Source organism: Bos indicus x Bos taurus, chromosome 26 (genome assembly GCF_003369695.1).
Source record: "Bos indicus x Bos taurus breed Angus x Brahman F1 hybrid chromosome 26, Bos_hybrid_MaternalHap_v2.0, whole genome shotgun sequence".
NCBI lineage: Eukaryota > Metazoa > Chordata > Mammalia > Artiodactyla > Bovidae > Bos > Bos indicus x Bos taurus.
In genome coordinates this window covers 14,174,315-14,188,947 of record NC_040101.1, presented here as the reverse complement: position 1 = coordinate 14,188,947, position 14,633 = coordinate 14,174,315, and the positions used below count along the sequence as shown (strand labels likewise).

The 14,633-nt window shown below is 46.1% G+C and overlaps 1 long non-coding RNA gene across 4 annotated transcripts in view; it reads right to left on the bottom strand.

Moving 5' to 3' along the window:
* Positions 1-14,633, bottom strand: part of LOC113884229 — a 109,728-nt gene that overhangs the window by 45,309 nt on the left and 49,786 nt on the right. For 2 of the 4 annotated variants that reach the window (XR_003508828.1, XR_003508827.1), the window contains exons 2-3: positions 12,355-12,466; positions 9,770-9,869 (exon numbers count right to left, since the gene is read on the bottom strand). This is a non-coding gene — a long non-coding RNA (uncharacterized LOC113884229). Of the gene's footprint in view, positions 1-7,537; positions 8,115-9,769; positions 9,870-12,354; positions 12,467-13,027; positions 13,085-14,633 lie in introns of those variants that run through there. The other 2 variants (XR_003508829.1, XR_003508830.1) reach the window with 2 other exon arrangements.

Sequence of the window (14,633 nt, the reverse complement as noted above, 5' to 3'; positions counted from 1 at the left end):
AAAGAAGCACAACCTGGAATCACGATTGCTGCGAGAAATATCTATAACCTCAGATATGCAGATGACACCACCCTTATGGCAGAAAGTGAAGAACTAAAGAGCCTCTTGATGAAAATGAAAGAGGAGAGTGAAAAAGCTGGCTTAAAACTCAACTTTCAAAAAAAAAGACCATGCCATCTGGTCCCATCACTTCATGGCAAATAGATGGGGAAACAATGGAAACAGTGACAGACTTTATTTTGGGGGGGCTCCAAAATCACTGAAGATGATGACTGCAGCCACCAGATTAGAGGACCCTTACTCCTTGGAAGAAAAGCTATGACAAACCTAGACCGCATAAAGCAGGGATATTACTTTGCTGACAAAGGTCTGTATAGTCAAAGCTATGATTTTTCCAGTAGTCATGTATAGATGTGAGAGTTGGGAGTATAAAGAAGGCTGAGTGCTGAAGAATGGATGCTTTTGAACTGTGGTGTTGGAGAAGACTCTTGAGAGTCCCTTGGACTGGAAGGAGATCCAACCAGTCAATCCTAAAGGAAATCAATCCTGAATATTCATTGGAGGGACTGATGCTGAGGCTGAAGCTCCAATACTTTGGCCACCGATGTGAAGAGCTGACTCACTGGAAAAGACCCTAATGCTGAGAATGATTGAAGGCAGGAAGAGAAGGGGATGACAGAGGATGAGATGGTTGGATGGCAACATGGACTCAATGGACATGAGTTTGAGCCAACTCCAGGAGATGGTGAAGGATAGGGAAGCCTAGGGTGCTGCAGTTCATGGAGTCACAAAGAGTTGGACATGACTGAGTGACTGAACAACCATATAATACTTTTTATATTGTGTGATTTGGTTCTATATTTGCACAATGAAGTAGGAAAAACTCCTGAATTACTCTGAGCAGGTGCTATCATTCCAAGCAGTGAGGTGGAGGGGTGTCCTGGGGTTTTGTGAATACCTGATATTTCCCTGGGGCACAAAACAAGACAACACAGTACTTGATTCTCTAAGGGGCCACCCCCAAGTATTGCCTTTTGCACAAGAGTGTGTGAATGTGGGTAGGTGAGTGGGGGTGGGGGAGGAGGGGTATAGCTCCAGCCAGTCCTTTTAAACCCCTTATCCTATGCATCTTTATCCACAACCCTCTTGAATAACCAAGAGTTGAAAAAGGACAGTGTTGAAGATGGGGTTTCTAAGATGGAAGCTGAGTTTCCTTATGCAAACAGAGTAGGTGGAAAATTTGACAAAACTCTATGAGATGGCTGGCAGAGTCCCAGGAAAGCTTAAATTATGTCCAGGCTTGAATTTTCCTGGTAGAGACTTAAATTTTCCTCATCCTGTTGCATGGAGAATCCAGCTGGCGAAGGAATCCTGAGTAACATGGGCCCCTGCTGGCCATTTCTCTTTCCCTCTTCTTCCTGTCTCTCCACTTCCTCTGTGCGTGTGTGTGTGTGTGTGTGTGTGCGCACGTGGGTGCTCAGTCATGTCTAACTCTTTGCAACCCCATGGACTGTAGCATGCCAGGCTCCTCTGTCCATGGGATTCTCTAGACAAGTATACTGGAGTGTGTTGCCATTTCCTCCCCCAGAGGATCTTCCCAATCATAGGATTGAACCTGTGTCTCTCGCATATCCTGCATTTTGGCAGGTGGATTCTTTGCCACTGTGCCACCTGGAAAACCCTGAGCTCTATCTATCTCTGCATTTCCTGTCTCCCCACTTTCCTTCTTAGTCTCTACTTCCTGTGTCCACCTCTTGCCTATTTGTCCTCATCTCACCTGTCTTAACCTGCCGCTTAATGTCCTGGGGCTGGCCTGGGAGTGCAGACCCCTCTTGGTCTCAGCTCTTCCAGAGTTGGCCCCTTAGGGGGAGAGCTGTGCCATGTAGCCTCCTCTGGTTTCACAAAGCAGTGGGACTCGGGGTTTTATCAGCTGGATTTCTTTCCTGACTTAGTTTTCTCTTTGCTCTACCCCTTATCAGCTCCAGTGTGAGGAAGGTGAGGAGGCAGACGTGGCTTTGGGAAGCTTCTTCATCAGGTGAACCAGGACTTGGACTGGAAAGAAAAGGCTGAGAGAGGGTCCCGGCTCTGCAAATGGGGCTGGGCAGTGGAGAGCTGACTGTTCAAGTTCCCTGGGTTTCCTCCATCTTTAAGATTTAACAAGAGGCAAGCAGCCACTGGCTCTTCAAACAGGGCCTGCCAGGAAGGTTTGTAAAGCACCTTCCTTCAGGGTCCTGGCCAGAGCTCCAGCAGACTAGGGCTTGGGCCATTCAGTATAAAAAATATTAAATGAACAATGACTCTCTGCACACAAGTGGCAACTCTCCACTTTGGGGGGGGTGTATTTTCCACTTGAAAAGCTAATGAAAACCAGTCACGGTGAAAAACTCAACAGAAGAATGAATTTAGACTTTCTTTTCTTTAAGAAGAGAACAACACCATGTTCTGGGTGGTTCTCTGTGGAATCTAGACTCAGGGAGAAGAGGGGACTGTGACTCTTGGAGTCCCCCAGACTTCCATTGGAAACTGGGCCTTGGGGGTGGACAGGAGGCTGAGTGGGGTTGGTCATGGCTGATAAGGCAGAAAATGTGTTCAGTCTTCAGGGGGGTGTGGGGAATGTCTGGGTAGAGATTTCTGGAACATTTAAAAATAGTGGGAAAGTCAGAGCCAGAGAGCTGGAGAGAGACAGGAACTCAGCTGTTTTAATAAATTTGACACTTTCTTAGCTGTTTCTTTTTTAGTTCCTGTGCTGAGGTGGCTATGGGGGAAATCTGGGCTGAGTCTAAAATGCTCCAGGTGTGATATTCTCTGTTCATGGCTTAATGAGACAAATGGCTTTTCCTTCTGAGCATGCCACCTTCACTAGGGCACTGGATCTAGATGGATCCTCCCACCCACCAGAAACCCCTGCTTCCAGGAACCTTCTGAGCTCCTCCCACCCTGGCTCTTCTCCACCATCCTCCAGGGCACTGACAACATGGCTCATTTCTACTGCTTCTTCTGCCCTGTGAATCTTTTAGATGCTCTCTCTCTTTCCACTTAACAACCTTCAATGGCTCCCTACTGCTTCCAGAAGTTACCCTTTTTAGGTTGCCACTCAAAGTTCTTTATAATCTTGCTCCCACCTCTAGCTGCATCTGCCATCACTACCCTGAAGTCCTCTTAACTTCCAGAATGAAGCCAAGGATGTATGCCCCTAACTGCTCATTTACACCCAGGTGCTTTTGCGTATGTGATCCCGCTCCAGGAGTTCCTTTCCCTTCTGTTTTGCCTGCTGTGGATTCTCTGAGTCCTTCAAGAAGCAGCTCAGATACTGTTCTGCCCTTACCGCTGCCTGTGCTACCTTGAAGTCTGTCCTGAGCTCCCAAGGCAGAGTGGCGGACCCCAGTGGGAGTGCTTTGGACACCGAGTGGCAATTATTCAGACTGGCCACATTTATCCTTCAGAGCTGCAGGGTCCTTGTCTTTGAAATGGAAATAATAGGACCTCCGGCATGAGGGGAGGGGAGGATTACAAATGAAGCAAAGCCTGCAAGACCCCTGGAAGCACCCTGTTAATTGCTGATCTGTTGTTGTTCAGTTGTTAAGTCGTGTCCGACTCTTTGCCACTCCATGGACTGCAGCACACCAGGCTTTTCTGTCCTTCACCAACTTCCGGAGTCTGCTCAAACTCATGTCCATTGAGGTGGTGATGCCATCCAACCATCTCATTCTCTGTTGTCCCCTTCTCCTCCTGCCCTCAGTCTTTCCCAGCATCAGGATCTTTTTCAATGGGTCAACTCTTCCCATCTGGTGGCCAAAGTATTGGAGCTTCAGCTTCAGCATCAGTCCTTCCAATGAATGTTCAGGACTGATTCCCTTTAGGATTGACTGGTTTGATCTCCCGGGGGTCCAAGGGACTCTCAAGAGTCTTCTCCAGCAGTGCAATTCGAAAGCATCAATTCTTCATGGTCCAGCTCTCACATCCATACATGACTACTGGAAAAACCATAGCTTTGACTATATGGACCTTTTTCAGCAGAGTGATTATATTATTAGATGGTGGACATTTGGAGAATTTTAACATGTGAATTTGGGGGGATACTGTTTAACTCATAATAAAGACCTGTCAGGAATGTCACCCCCTCCAGGGAGCCTTCTGTACCCACACAAGCTCATCTAATCTCCCTTCTCTGGAACTCCGACAGCCCAGAATGTCTGGGGAACTCAGTGGTCAGGGCATGCCTGCCTGGCCTCCTTGGGTGTTCACATTCTGTCTTTCTAAGTCAGGACTTAACTTCAGGTGGATAGCATTTGCGATTTTTTAAAACAAGAAGAGCACAGCAGAAACTCTCCTATCTGATGGTATCAGGACTGGGGATTAGGAGGTAAATTGAAAATCTGAGAGGCATGCCTGCAAAAGGCTTCCTAGCATCACGGGCCCAGCAGGCAGCAGACAGCAGGTTTACATGGGGATGGAGAGCTGAGGTCAGCCACTGTAGGGTTAAATGGAAGTAGACTAGGAGACAGTCTCCTCATAAAAACCAAGCAGCAGCTCCCGAGATGAATAAAGACTGAGTGCAAAGGGGTCCAACCTCCCACTGAGAGTGCATTTAAAATGTTTAAAAAAATTATGTGTTTTTAATTGAAGTATATATAATTGCTTTACAGTATTATGTTGGTTTCTGCCACACATCAACATGAATCAGCCATAGGTACACATATGTCCCCTCCCTCCTGAACCTCTCTCCCACCTCCCACCCCCTAGGATGTCACAGAGCACTGGCTTGAGCTCCACGAGTCATACAGCGAGTTCCCACTGGCGATCTATTTTACATATGGTAATGTATGTGTTTCCTTGCTGCTGTCTCCGTTTGTCCACCCTCTCCTTCCCCTCCTATGTCTGCAAGTCGGTTCTCTATGTCTGCATCTCCATTGGTGTATGGAGATTACTTAAAAAACTAGGAATAAAACTACCATATGACCCAACAATCCCACTACTGGTCATATACCCTGAGAAAACCATAACTGAAAAAGACCTACATACCCCACTGCTCACTCTAGCACTATTTACAATAGCTTAGGACATAGAAAGGCTTTCCTGGTAGCTCAGCTGGTAAAGAATCTGCCTGCAATGCAGGAGACCCTGGTTCAACTCCTGGGTCAGGAAGATCCACTGGAGAAGGAATAGTCTACCCACTCCAGTACTCTTGGGCTTCCGTAGTGGCTTAGCTGGTAAAGAATCCACCTGCATTGTGGGAGACCTGGGTTTGATCCCTGGGTTGGGAAGATTCCCTGGAGAAGGGAAGGGCTAGGCACTCCAGTATTCTGGCCTGGAGAATTCCATGGACTGTATAGTCCACGGGGTTGCAAAGAGTCGGACATGATTGAGTGGCTTTCACTTTTACTTTCAAGACATGGAAGCAACCAAGATGTCCATCAACAGATGAAAGGAGAAAGAAGCTGTGCTACATATATACAAAGGAATATTACTCAGCCATAAAAGGGATGCATTTGAGTCTGTTCTAATGAGGTGAATGAACCTAGAGCCTATTATACAGAGTGAAGTAAGTCAGAAAGAAAAAGCAAATATTGTATATTATTGCATATATATGGAATCTAGAAAGATGGTACTGATGAAGCTATTGAGAGTATATTTTTAAAACAATCAACAAGCAATACTCCAGACCATCTTAGACTTCTTTTATCTGGTACCCGGGTGCCAAGGGAAGGGGCCACACAACATGGGGGCTTTAAAAGTAGAAAGAAATCATGGACCAAGTGAGGGGCCCCAGTGGAACTTGGTTCAGATAAATAAGACAGTCTTCTGAGAGTTAAACTATGAAACAAATATAATAGTTCAGAGCAGAGAGGGGCAAAGAACTTTGTTTTACCAGATTCATAGTATTAACACATCCAAAGGAGAATGTGGTCCTCAGAAGCATGTGTGTGTGTCAGTATGAATGTTTGTGGGTATGTGTGCTATTTTGTGGGGTTATATGTATGTGGATGCCCCTGAGTGTGAGCATGTGTGTGGGTGTATGAACCTGTGGTTGTGCATGATCATGTGTGAGTGTGTGTGTGTGTGTGTGTGTGTGTGTGTGTGTGTGTACAGCTAAGCAGACCCAGGCAAGAGACAGCAAGCCTTAGCAAAGCCAAGTAGTGTGTTCTTGCCTTTCCCCAAGGGAAAAAGAGGGCCCCTGGGCCAGGAACTTGAGTGGTCTGTGCTGAAGGTCTGTCCATTCAGGGAGATGGGTACATCAGAGGCATCAAGTTTTACAGTGCGATGCCTCTGTGGTTAATATCATCCCCATCAGCCAATGCTCCACTCATTGGATTTTGAGCTCACTTAGCCACTGACTTTCATTGGACTTCCCAGGGACCCTTCCTGCAGGGAGGGGATGTGCCCATGAGTAGAAGTGCCAACCCAGCCCATGGGTATAGAGGCTCAGAGCCTGGACTGGCATTGGCCTGCCTAGGCATGAATCCCAGCTCCTCTCCTCACTAACTGGTATCCTTTGGAAAGTTTCCCAACCTCTCTGAGCTTCAGTTTCCTCATCTTTGAAGTGAATTTAATAATAGTACCTGCCACATAGGCTGTTGTGAGGATGAATGAGATGATCCATGTAAAGAGTTTAATACCATGGCAAATATATCCCAGGCTTTTTAAAAAATGTAAGCTATTATCATTGTAATTATAAATATTATAATAAATAAGCATGTGTGCATGCTAAATTGCTTCAGTTGTGTCTGACTCATTGTGACCTTACAGACTGCAGCCCACCAGGCTCCTCTGTCCATGGGATTCTCCAGGCAAGAATACTGGAGTGGGTTGCCATGCCCTTCTCCAGGGGATCTTCTCTACCCAGGGATAGAACTGGTGTCTCTTACATCTCTTGCACTGGCAAGCGGGTTCTTTACCACTAGCGCCACCTGGGAAGCCCCAATAAAGCCCCAGTTTTATTTTTCATACATCAGTCATGTGCCCTTGAGAAATAGATCCCTTCCCAGGGGCTGGCTGTGCAGTAAACTTCTTGAAGACATATTCTGCTTCTTCATCTGGACCCCCAGTGCTGGGCGCTGGGTCTGGGATAATAGATGCTCACTCAGTGTTTGTTGAAGAAATGAAATGATTTTGTTTGTTGAAGAAATGATTGGGTGTGTTAGTGGGGAGGGGGGAGTTTGGAAGCCCATAAGTCCAGGGATTCTTTACTGCTGAGCCACTGTTAGCAGGCAATGCAGGAGGCACCGGAGATGCAGGTTCCATCCTTGGGTTGGGAAGATTCCCTGGAGGAGGAAATGGTAACCCTCTCCAATTTTCTTGCCTGGGGAATCCCAAGGACAGAGGAACCTGGTGGGCTGCAGTTCATGGGGTTGCAGAGTTGGACATGACTGAGCGACTGAACAATGGCAAGGTCCAGGAATGTGGTGAATTCATGAAGGTACGCTCCCTACACACTTGTGCCTGGTGACCAGTCTCTTTCGCTGGAGACGGCTGACCCCAACCTGCCCCTGCACATTGCTCACTCAGGGGAGAGAGCCAGGGAGCCTGCAGGAGCTCCTGGTGCAGTCCCTCAGTCACCAGGCCAAGGCTTGGGTCATTTCACCAAACTTCCCAGGCTGTTGAATTGGATCGTCTACACTCACTATCATTTTAGAGCTGTCCGGAGGCAAGTGGAAGTGGTGCTGAGCCAAGGCACATCCTCCCATGCCTCGTTACTTATTCTCAGTGGGTTCTGTGGACCAGCAAATCGCCCTGCGCTAGGAGCTTGTTAGAAGTGCAAACGCGCAGACCAGACCTATGGAACGTGCATTTCAGCAAGATCTGCAGGGGCTGTGTGCGCATTAAAACACAAGAGCGATGCTAGAGGAAAACTGCTACAGGGAAGCCGCGGTTCAGTCACCTCTGGAAGAGAAGCCAGCGGCTAAGAGTCACTGTTTCTCCCCCACTCCAGAAAGTGCTCCCAGGGTCTGACCAAGCAGACGAAGTCCATGGGGTGTGCACTCACACTGTGCCTTCTGGCCATAGGATGGCCCTGCTCCTTTCCTGAGACACTCATTCTTCTCAACAGTCCTGCCTCTCCCCACGATGGTAAAGAGAAACCTCTGCTGTTTGCGGATGCAATCAGTCTTTGTTTCCTGGAAAAGCGTTTTTAATTCAAGGGGGCTGTTAACACAAGTGGTACTGCTGTGAGTTTTAAGCACCCCTCTGTGGTACCACCCCAGGCCGTGGCATGCACCCTCTGGCACTTAAGGAGAGAATGGGATGCTCAGACACCCAGACAATCCCCGCTTCCCCTCTTCTGCATCTTTCCACATCTGCTCAGCTGTGCAGACCTAGCACCCAGGAACACCCTCCCTGCACTCTCCCCACCCCTTAACCTGCTCAGGAGAGAACACAAACATATGTCAGCGACAACGCAGTAAAACCCAGTATAGCCCAAGAACTCCTAAATCTTCCAAACTGCTGTCTGCCCTTCCTCTAACGTTATACCCTAGCGTGCCTGAGTGGACCCGCTCCCTGGGTCCAGCCCCAGCACCTGCAGTCCAGCACCTGCCCATTCAGGCTGCTTTGGGAAATGCCAGGGCTCCAGGTACCAGGCTCCTCCTGGCTGCCACGTCCAGAGCTGGGGACAGCGAAGGAGCCAGGGCCGACGCAGGGTGGGGAATAGAAAACCCAGAACTCTCTCAAGCCCAATTCTTGTAAGGCTCCTTTAGTTTTCATGTGGAAAACCAACCCACCAACCAGCAAATGAATACATTCCGTGAATCGGACACAGGAATCCCAGGGCAGGACAAGGATAATTCCCATTGGGTAGGGTTATGGCAAAACAGTGGTATCTCTTTCCCAAGCAGCCCTGTGCTACATAGTTAGTTGGTTAGTGTCAGTCGCTCAGTCGTGTCCAGCTCTTTGTGACCCCATGGACTATAGCCCACCAGGCTCCTCTGCCCATGGGATTCTCCAGACAAGAATACTGGAGTGGATGGTTGTTTCCTTCTCCAGGGGATCTTCCTGACCCAGGGATGTATCGAACCCTCATCTCTTGCATTCCAGACAGATTCTTTACTGTCTGAACCACCAGGGAAGCCCTCTGTGCTATATATGGGAACCCAAAAGAAAAGTCTGAAATTTTTCATGGGCAGCTAGAAATTGTGCTTCTGTCCTCAGGCTCAAGTTGAAAACAGTGGTTGGAATTCTCCCTTGGACCAGATAAGTTCCTTGCGGGTGATGTGTCCTGTGGCCCCAGTGTTTGCAAAGGGCTTTGTGAGACAGAGGCTCTGCGGGGCCCACTCGCTCCTCCTGCGTGCAAAGAGGCCAGTGCTTTGCCTGCAATCCTTTTCTACTTTGGAGTGGACTCTTCCAGTTTGGGTGGGAGAAGCAAAGTCATTTAAAAATTCATTTCTTAGTGGAGGATTGATCATTTTAAAGCATCCTGCCTGTTTTACCAACTGACCCTATAAAAAGACAAAGCACGATCATTTCTATCCTACTGTTGACTCCCCCAAGCAAGACAATTAGTTCGGTGGTCTATCAGGAGACAGATGGCGTGCTCAAATTGGAAAATTTAGAGTCTCCTTTAAAAAAAAAGTCCATCTACAAAGATGTGGGTGGGGTACAGAAAAACCAAGGGAGGCAGTGGAGGATGCTGAGACTAATCCCTGACTTCCCACGCTTGGACCTGAAGGAGTGAGCGAAGAGAGTGTTACGGAAATCTGCAAGCAGACAGGCAAGTGGGGAGGGTCACTGAGGGAGCTGAGATTTCAGCCCAGGGGTGCAGCCAGTCGGAGCATACCTGTGAGAAGCCAGTCAGAAGAACACCCGTTTCAGCTTCACTGTCCTCCCTGTTTCCGGTCTTCTGCTGAGCACTCACCCTGTCCCCATGTTGTCTCAACCTGACCAGGAGCCAGGGCAGAAGGAACTTAGTCAGGTGGTACAGACAGTTCAGTGTGGCCAGGCCGAGAGCAAGGTGAGAAGGGCAGAGAGAGATGGTGGAGGGGCCCAGAGGTGATACCAGCACAGGAGGCATTCGTACATTCGTCCTAGACCCCACCAACTAATTCCTTCTTAAGGCTGCAGCCACAGAAACATCCCGTCATTTGCCCTTGAACTGTCCACTCGTACCATTACCATGCTATGCTGTCTAGTTATCTAATCTGCCAAACCCGCTTGTAAACTGGGGACAGAAATTGCATCTTACCTTGCACCCCTGCCCCTCACCCTTCACCCATGGCCCTGGGTCCTTCTCTTGCACGCATAGGTACTCAGTAAGTGTGTGTGTGTGTGTGTGTGCGTGTCTGCATGTCCACATCAGCGAGGATGGACTAGGTTGTATTGCAGTAACAACCACCAGATCTTGGCAGTTTTACACAGTGAACGCTTCCCATTCATGCTACTGGTCCATGACAGGTCAGCAAGGGGTGATCTGCATGATACAGTTGTTTTAGGACCCAGAATGGCCTCTTTTTTTTTTTTTTTTTAACTGTCCTTTTGTATTGGAGTATAGCTGATTAGCCATGTGATAGTTTCAGGTGGACAGCAAAGGGACTCAGCCACACATGAAACGGTATCCATTCTCCCGCATATTCTCCTCCTACCCAGGCTGCACTGAGCAGAGTTCCTTGTACCATACTGTAAGTCCTTGTTGGTTATCCATGTTGAACGTAAGCAGTGTGTACATGTCCATCCCAGACTCCCTAACTACTGCTTTGTCCCACTGAATGGCCTCATCCTGACACATACATCCACAACCACAGCAGAAGAGGGAAGATGGAGTGAATTACACACTGGCCTGAGGTTTTTGCCCAAAGTGTCACTTTTGCACACACTTTTTGCACACTTTTGCCAAAGCAAGACTCATGACCACATCTAAGTTTACACATGGGGAAGCAGACCCCTTACACACTCAGGAAGCAGAGAGCCTGAACTGTTTTGCGAACGGTCTCCACAGTGGGCAAGGGTGGTCTCCACTGGACAGTCCTGGAGGAACAATTGATGTTTTGAATTTAACTGAACAGTAAGTGTCAATAAAAATCAAATGATTAAATAGATCTATGCCTTTTGACATATGCAGTTCAAATCAGTCAAGTCAGCAACAGCAACAAAATCAGAAATTAAAAAAATAAGTCAAATCAGGTGCCCAGGAATTATGGAATTCAAATGATTTTTAAAATGGACAGACTGGTTTATATCACAATATTCTATCTCTGGCTCATTTCAACACAGAAATTGCTTATGTTATTTGATATGAACTGTTACTTTGGTGTGGTTTCTTGTTCTACCCCATAACTCCATCAGGTTATGCCATTATGTTCTAGATTCTCATGGCCTTGGCTATTCTTTAAGACTCTGACAAGTTGATACAGATATGCTCATTGATTCCGATGCCTTCTTTGGCTCAGCTCCAGGGAGAATGTAGCTGCTGCCACACTCCCTTCCCACTGTGTGGGGAGCATCCTCCAGGAATAGTACCCTCTACCATCCCCAGGCATCAGGTTATATGCTTGCCCAGTCCTGGGCCCCCAGGTAATTCCTGACCTTATAGCAAGTCACTTCACTTCAAAATTAGGAAAGGGTGAAAAAAGTTTCCAGGTCTAGGCAATGTCTTTGTTAAATGGAAAAAAAAAAAAAAATTTAAACCAAGTTCTCAGGATTGTTTTAAGTAGAAAAGCATATTCACTCATCTTCAGAAATTGTCCACACCTGAGAACTGTTTGGGTGATGACCATGGGCACCTGGGGTTACCATCAAATCGTCTTGTCTGCTCAGCTTCTCAAAGAAACTGCCTTCGAAAATCATGAGGAGGCTGTGACTAAAGGTGTAAAAGACAATTACGTTTAAGAAGACAGTGTCTCCTCTCTGTTCCCTCTTACTCTTTGTAATCTTTTGCACACCAGGAACCCTGGAAGCAAAAGCCAATACTGCTTCCTCAAAACAAACTGTCAAAGGAATTTTGAAGGCTGGATTTAGTGAACAGATCTTTCATTGCTAATGGCAAACCAAATCTTTTGGGATGAACATTAATTCACAAGATCTCTAGGGACCTTTGGAGGTGGGGGTGAGAAAAGAAGTGTGAAATTGACCCTTGTGACTCAAAATGGTCATGACAGTTTCCGTAGCAGCAGTCTCAGAAGGTTATGGAAGTTGTTGTTTGTTGTTTAACCACTAAGTTGTGTCTAACTCTTGGGATCCCTTGAACTATACAGCCCACCAGGTTCCTCTGTCCATGGGATTTCCCAGGCAAGAATACTGGAGTGGGTTGCCATTCCCTTCTCCAGGGGATCTTCCTGACCCAGGGATCGAACCTGCTTCTCTTGCATTGAGGTGGATTCTTTACCACTGAGCCACCTGGGAACCTGGGATGGCCTGCAGGGTCCTTACCTGTCTCCCTGGGGGGCTGGGGTCAATTCAGCTCCAGGACCTTCTACAGGGTCTTTTTGTCATTCTGCCTCTCATCTTCAGTTTTTTTCAGCAATTTAGAGTCTGATTTGACCTGCCAGAGAGGGAGTGAGAATCATCAGAAAGAGTAGCTTCCACTTCTATAATTCCTTTATCTGATTATAAAAGTAGTCCATGCTCATCACAGAGAATTTGGAAAAATCTGAAAACAAACCAGAAAAAGGCATCCATACTTCCCCACTTAGCAGTAATCATCATTGAAATGTTCTGATGACTCTCTCTCCCCTCACTGACTTTCAGCTTTCTCTTTACTGATTTTTAAATTATGTATTTAGATCATTCATTCATATTCATTTTTTGAGCACAAGCTATTGTCCTGTTCTCATCATTAATGATATACTGGTAGGATAAATGGAAAAAGTCTGTTCTTCTGGAGAGAATTATTAAAATCTAAGGAGCAGAAAGAAAACAGGAAAATCACCAAATATTTGGAAATTAAGCAGCACACTTCAAAACAACCCATGAGGCAAAGAGGAAATCCAAAGGAAATAAACAATTACATAGAGTTTAAATGAAAATTAAGATACAACATCAATAAATGTGAGGTGCAGCTAAAGTGGAACTGAAAGGGAAATATATAACATGAAATGCTTACCACTTTAGAAAAGAAGAAACATTTCAAATCAAAAATCTATGTTCTCACTTCATGAATCTAGGAAAAGAGCAAAATTAGACCCAAAGTAACCAGAAGGAAATATTAAAGGTTGGAGCAGAAATCATTGCAATTTAAAAAGGAAAACAATAGAGAAAAATCAATGAAACAAAAAGTTGGTTTTTTAAAGACATCAATAAAATTCATAAACATCTGGCAAGACTGAAATAGATATAAAGAAGACACAGATGATCAATATCAGAAATGAGACAAGGGTCACTATGAATCCTGCAGCCATTAAAAAGGTAATAAGCAAATACATTGAGCAAATTTATGTTTCATAAATTCAACAACTTAAAAGAAATGGATCAATTCCTCAAACACCACAAACTACCAAAACTCAACCAAGATAAAATTAATAATTGGAATGGCCCTATAACCGTTAAAGAAATTGAGTTTGTAACTTTAAAAGCTTCTGAAAAAGAAATCTTAGGTTCTATGCTGGAGAATTCTTCCCAACACTTAAAAGAACTAACATAAAATTTACATCATCTTTTCCAGAACATAGAAGAGAGAACAGTTTCCAACTCATTTTATGAAGCTAGTATTACCCCGTTGTACCCAAACCAGACAAAAACAGTACAAGAAAAGAAAACCAAGAGACTTTCAGTTTCTGGTTTGCTATGTATAGAACTTAGCAGTCACCACTGCATCATAATAAATAAAAACCCGAATAAACGGAAATATCAACAGATCTTCTTATATTCATCAGAGAAATGAGGCAAATTTCTGCTCCAAAAATTGGAGATACAAACAGGAGGATACAGAAAATCACAAGTTAACAGAGCAGACGCCTCTGCAGAAATCAGTGCCGCGGTAGGAAAACCTGAATTGTAATTGACAAATAGTTGGAGGCTCAGTGTGGACAAGTCTGTGAATTAAACTCTCCACCAGTTTAATTCACAGACATGGGGGTCCCTATGTTTTTGTGAGTCTTCGCTTCAGAGGATCCACCAGTGGATAATGGAGGAAAATCCCCTTGTGCTTCCAGCAGGGGATGGAAAAAGGAACCACTTTGAAATGTGCGGGAGAACTCTGTTCTTAACAAGCCTGTACTCAAGCAAAACTATTTACTAGAGACTAACTTGCTGGGGTTTTATCAGAGCCTCATTGACCTGCTGCTGCTGCTAAGTCGCTTCAGTCGTGTCCAACTCTGTGCGACCCCATAGACGGCAGCCCACCAGGCTCCCCCGTCCCTGGGATTCTCCAGGCAAGAACACTGGAGTGGGTTGCCATTTCCTTCTCCAATGCATGAAAGTGAAAAGTGAAAGTGAAGTCGCTCAGTCGTGTCCGACTCTTAGTGACCCCATGGACTGCAGCCTACCAGGCTCCTCCATCCATGGGATTTTCCAGGCAAGAGTACTGGAGTTGGGTGCCATTGCCTTCTCCGCTCATTGACCTAGGTGGAGAGAAATACTCAGTTTCAGCTTTTTCAGCCTTCCAGAAGGAAAATACTAACTTCAGTGTTCTCTAGCCATTCTGTTCCACCAAAGTTGAGGGAGAGAAACAGATGCACTGGTGAAGTTCACAGACCAGGGGCATGGACTCA